This window comes from Rhyacophila brunnea, unplaced genomic scaffold, assembly GCF_057557595.1.
Source record: "Rhyacophila brunnea isolate RB1 unplaced genomic scaffold, BYU_Rbru_1.0 scaffold_18, whole genome shotgun sequence".
Classification (NCBI taxonomy): Eukaryota; Metazoa; Arthropoda; class Insecta; order Trichoptera; family Rhyacophilidae; genus Rhyacophila; species Rhyacophila brunnea.
In genome coordinates this window covers 35,845,362-35,851,361 of record NW_028232837.1, presented here as the reverse complement: position 1 = coordinate 35,851,361, position 6,000 = coordinate 35,845,362, and the positions used below count along the sequence as shown (strand labels likewise).

General features: G+C 33.6%; 1 long non-coding RNA gene across 1 annotated transcript; it reads right to left on the bottom strand.

Moving 5' to 3' along the window:
* Nucleotides 1-1,290: 1,290 nt before the first annotated feature.
* On the bottom strand, nt 1,291-4,282 carry LOC147073477 (uncharacterized). Its single transcript, XR_015070482.1, has 3 exons — nt 4,137-4,282; nt 3,590-3,762; nt 1,291-1,460 (listed from the first exon to the last, which is right to left on the bottom strand). It is a non-coding gene; the product is annotated as an uncharacterized LOC147073477 (long non-coding RNA).
* Nucleotides 4,283-6,000: the final 1,718 nt, after the last annotated feature.

Genomic DNA, 6,000 nt, shown 5'->3' with positions numbered 1-6,000 from the left:
CGTAATGACCAGGCGGCCGATCAATGTAATTAACGTGCATTTTAAAGTTGCTAATTAAAATCTCATTATATAGTCAGCAGCGAATGAGTTAAAGTCACAAATTACTTCGACATTTAGTAGCTATACCTAACCCTACTTTATGACAGCGCAAGATAACATCATGGGTAAGATACATTTACTCAGTTTGACAACAGTACATGTAAATACCTACCTACTTCATCTTTAAGCATTCACCACGACAGATTAATAAGATTTGAATATTATGATATTGAAATAACTTGTTTCCTTTACTTGAATTTTAGGTTATGGCTACTTTGCGTTTTTACGCAGAGGGAGGCTACCAAAAAGGGGTTGGCCAAGACATCTTCTGCGCAATGAGCCAGCCATCAGTGAGCAGATGCATTAGAAATGTATCCGATGCTATAATGTCAGTGCTTGGCAGTACTTACCTGAAGTTTCCGAACAGTGCTGACTCTCGTGACGAAATTCAAAGAAGGTATAATACCTACTTACCAACCAATGCATTATTTTTAATGTCGTGTTGATACCCTCTGACCAATTTATACAATTTTACATATAACTAGAGTACCAAGACATTCACATGATGAGTAAAAAAGCAAATAATAATGATTGAACTGCAATATTATGTGTCAGTAAAATTTTGTTTTTATTTCAGATTCCAAGAAAAGGCACGTGCAATCCGAAATGGATAGAAATACTCGAGTTGGCGGGAAACACGGCCCGCGACAACAAGAAGACCAGGATCATCAGCTATCGTCGTACAAAAGGCCCTTTTCAGGGCCGCCATTTTTATTCAAATCCGACTGGTAGCGAACGCTTCGAGCTCGTTATTGTTGCCTATAAAATTGATTGAAATAATTATTCATCGACAGTATGTAGTATTGAAATTGTATATTATTGTTATTATTACTATAGGTATTAATTAGCGATGAATGTGCATAGAGAGAATTTTACTATTGTTTGATACCTTCATTACAAATAACTAAAACAAAAAATTCATTAACATTCGAACTCAATAACATGACATTTATTATTTAACGAATCAATGGTCAAAATGGAAATGGAACGATTGCGTAACGAAAGAGTTTTAACTTAATGTTTAGTGTACACTATTTATGGCGGATCTTAACAGCCTACTTCCACCCTTCGCCACTGGCACTGCCAGTAACAAACATTTTCGTTTGGTTTTACATTTACCCGTATTCCGTATACATCAAAGGAATCAAAATTTTGCATAGTTATGAGTGGGTATTTAATGAAAACACAATGTATAACGTTTCCAATTTATTTAATCGAAAACATATTCAAAAAACAGATTGTGATCATTGAAATCTTAGTTCTGCATTCAGCTGACGAACGTCGGTCGCCGCTTTCGTCTGCTCTCTCGGTCATCTTCGTTATTCTCTTGTTGCCTTTTGGTTTTCTTCGTATTGATTGATCTAAAAACATTTCAGGCAAATTAGGTTATGCGGTTGAGGTGCTCACTATTCATTGAATGTGGTAGAGAGACTCAACGGTGTACTTAAAACAAAATTTAGATGCCTACGAGCGAACAAAAAGCAACTAAAATAAAAAAAATATATGCATGTTGTATTCTGCACAACATGATACAACAATTTAGGTAATTTAAGTTTCAAGTAAATAAAAACAGTAGGTACTTAAAGAGATGTGACATTGGATTGAGTATGCCATGTATTGTCTAACAAATCTCTTTTTTTCAGGATACCGAATCTAACTTGTAGATGACCCTGTCCCATCTGAATTTGTATATACTGCCACTTGGAATGCCAATAGGATAAGGCAGGCATATTCTGCTCAACGGAGAATTGTCAACACATATTTTTGTGCCAATAATTAATTAAATAAATGCGGCATAATAAATAACTAACCTTTTACCCAATATATTATCGACAATTGACTGAAATATGCCAAATTTATCATAATGCACATACTATTATGTACTTATTCTATTTTATACGTTTATAATAATTATATTGTATTATATTAACATTAATAAAAATTGTTAGTAATGCTTTTATACTTGGATTATTTTTTTTACAACACACCATATACATAATTTCTTCTGATACCAAGGCCTGAACAAAAACGATGCATAAGTGCGAGTGAGAAAGTATTCGGTACCGTTATAATCTCTGCGACACGCACAAGAGTACGATAAAAGGATTACAGATCTGGGAGATGGTTTGCTACGATGTAGCCGGCAGATCTTAGCTTATTGCATAACTAAGCGTCTATAACCGTGTTGCTAAAATTGCTATTTTTGTGTTAAACATAAAGTCAGTGGTAAATATTTTTAGTTAATTAAGTAGAAAAGATGGTTCTGTGTGTTGTATTAAAATATGGTAGCCGTACTGATAAGCAACAAGATGGTATTACGTTTCATAGGTAAGTTGATACATGTTCGTGATAATTTATTTGTATATTATTATATATTTTAATATCAGTGACCTAGTGTATCTTTAAAATAACTTAAATTATGGATATTTTTACCTAATGGTTGCATTTTGACCGCTTAAAAATACTATATGACGTAAAAAATAGAAAATTATATTTTAATTCTGAGAGTCTAGTGCGAGCACTAGCGAAATGGTCTATGGTCTCGAACATTTGTAGACGAATGCGTTCGCTCGCCCACAAACCAAACGCACGGCACGTGGCTTCATTTAGCAATGCAACGGGTGGCGTCTAGATATATCTATAGTCTATGTCTGATACAATACTCTCTTTTGATATCGTAGTAAGGGTGGCTCTGGACTTTAAAATAATTCGTTATTTCGTACATTTCTTACAAAGTACATTCTTGTTGATAATGCAAAAACTGTGCTCTACCACGCAGTTGCTACTCTCTCCTCTGTTCCCTGTCACTTTCTCAAATTCGTAAAAGGGTGGTATTTGACTATTTATATATATACTTATAACAAGTTTCTAAAGAAAACAAGCGTTAAATTTATTACACTCATTGATAAATAAATAATATTTTAATGTACACTTTCTGAGGAACTAATTACGTGTGAAAGTCGAGGGCCACATGTATTAAGTATAGATATGGCAGGCGTATGTACTACTTACTTACTAAAGAAATATTGTTTGTTTACGTTTACATACTGCATACATAATATTATATTAGTGTATGCAGTCAATCAGTCATGATGACCTAGTCTAGATGAATGCTATTTTCAGTTTGGGAAAAACGGCCGGCATCAATGATGGCCTATATCTCGCTGCTGTAATACAAATTTTCACATTTTTTATCACATTTCATTTTATATGTGCCGAAATACAAAAAAAAACCCTAAACCGAAGATGTTCTGACTGTTCTGTTGACTGTTTTTTTGTGTGGAACCTGTCTAATTTTGAATGATTTTTGTTTTATGTCGAATGTCTTTCTTGGGCCGTAAAGGCGTCTCTATTCTCTGCCGGGTCAGATGTTCACCGGCCGAGTGATTATCATAGACTGCAATACAAATAGATGGATAATATTTAATATTGCTGGCTGGAAATAAATTCTAATATATATTACTATGCACAAACAATATTTAACTATTACCTCTAGGTATGCCCTCGAAGCTTGGCACCGAGTGACGTGCGACAACCTCCTCACGTGTTGGTGTGTTACGGGCTGCAATAGAAATAAATCAATGACATCCACAGCGCGGTTGCCCGTTGCATTTAATGGTCGGCATTTTTCTTCCGTGCCTTTTGCTTCATCTCCTTCCATACCTGGGAAATCACAATAATAAAACGTATCAAGATTAACAATACCTAGTAAACATTAATAAGTGCTAAGACATTAACTTTAGGTTATTATTATTAAGTATTTACAATAACAGCTTTCCACTTTTCAACATAATTTGGTGGGCCTATATTGGCTAATCGCCGGGATACATGCTCCGATACCCCGAGAGGACCATAAAATGTCGCGAGGGCAAGGTTTTTGTTCTCGTACATTAATTGTACGAGAAGGTCTTTTTGTGTAGATGTTATACGCGGCCCGCGAGGAACCAAAACACCTAAATACATAAAAGATACCATTATAAGTTATTTATTGGCACATTCACTATAATAATCAAATATTTTAAATTATATATTCTTACCCGTGGTGTCACCGCTATTAAAGCCCATATTATTCCATTGGCAGATTGCGTCTAGGTGGGCTTCTGGTGGGTAGAAGCCGGTTACAAAATTTAAATTAAAATTTCATTGCAGTTTTTACTGAAAACAGTACCACTAATTACCTAGGTTGCAGGTTGTATGTACGTATACACTGACATCTATGAATTTTATTACTAACAATTTAACTTGTTATTGTTTCGAATAATAATATTGCTGTATTCATAAGCTTTTTCTACCTATACCTAGATGCCACATTCAAATTACACTGTTATGTGATTTTATAGCACAGTTAGGTTGGGTACTTTAGATGTTTTGAGTTGACAAGCGATTGGATTCCTAATTTTTTATTTCCTGTAGGAATCACTTTCCGAAGTTCAGAATCTCAACCCCAGGATGCTGTTTTTTTCGTATTAGTAGAGGCACCTGGTAGAAAAATACTAAGCATGCAATTTCAGAAAATTGATTAAAAATATATTTTCAAATATTTCGATTAATCAGTGCGTATTTTTAGAAGAAATCATAAAAATAAATTTATAATATTTATAAAAATAATTTTATTTTATGGTTTTGTTCACCATATCTTTTTTATAAAGTTCATTCTAATAAAGTCTAAAAAAGACGAGTGCGTGCATACTTAAATACTTATTTTAAAAAAGATACTTACTTACTTATTTCTAAAAAAGTATAATATAACTTCAACTCCTTTTTATTTAAATCGAATTCCGATTTTCGGTACGGTCACACAAAATCGTTAAAAAAATACTTGTGCGAAAACTGCCATACACACTACAAAAATAGGATAGGCTTTCAGATTTATTTATTTTTTATGCATCCATTATTGTTTTAACTAAGATGTCAGCACTTTCTGTCTGCTTCATGGAAACCCACCACTGCTATTAAAAGTTGTAATGTTCGTATTGGTTCCGCCGCCGTTTATAATATGCCGCCCTTAAGCAACACATGGCCTGCCTATCCCTACTGTATGTATAAATAAAAGCCTTACCAATGGCATTGAAAGACAATGCTGGATTTTGTTGATCAATACATATTATAATATATTATACTCAGCTATAGAAACTTTAAACATTACGCATATTATGGCCCCCACAAGGGGAGGCTAAAAGGGCTCTACCCGGCGTGCCGAGTCGACCAGATAAGTGAGATAAATAGACGTCACATAATTTCTATAATATTAAAAAAAGCGTCGCCTGCGGCACTATTTTACTTCAATAATGTTAATATTTTAAGACATGTCGTTGTGCGATGCAATTTTTAATTGTGTGTAGATTCTCGACAACTCCATAACTCCAAAAATCGCTAAAAATAAACATTAATTTTACTTCATTCACCATTTTGACAAATCTACTGTTGTAGAGAGTCACACTGCCTTTATCCTTAAGGATAGGTAAGGGGGCCTGCCAAAAACCCTAGTCTGGGGCTCTCTTCAGGATGTGGGGGCCATGATGTACATAATTACTTCAATATCACAGCATCCTCAAAAATAATGATGTGTCGATATGGTTATTTATAATAATATATTAAGGTTCTAATTCATTATATTTTCTCGATTTTTTCAAAGAAAATAACCGTTATTAAAACAAACTGATACAGATGTGAATCATAAAAGTTTATTTATTTCAACTTTGTAAATAGTATTAATTATTCTCTTCTTTTTTTTTAATTATCCACCATCAGTTATATTTATAATATTATATATTTTGAATAAATTGTCAAAATCAATTAAAATGGTAGAAGGTAGATAAGTGATGTATAATAGTTCTCAATATACGGCAGAGTCATCTCTGTTCTCTGATTTGTGTAAAAATGGTCTTACTCTGAAGGTGT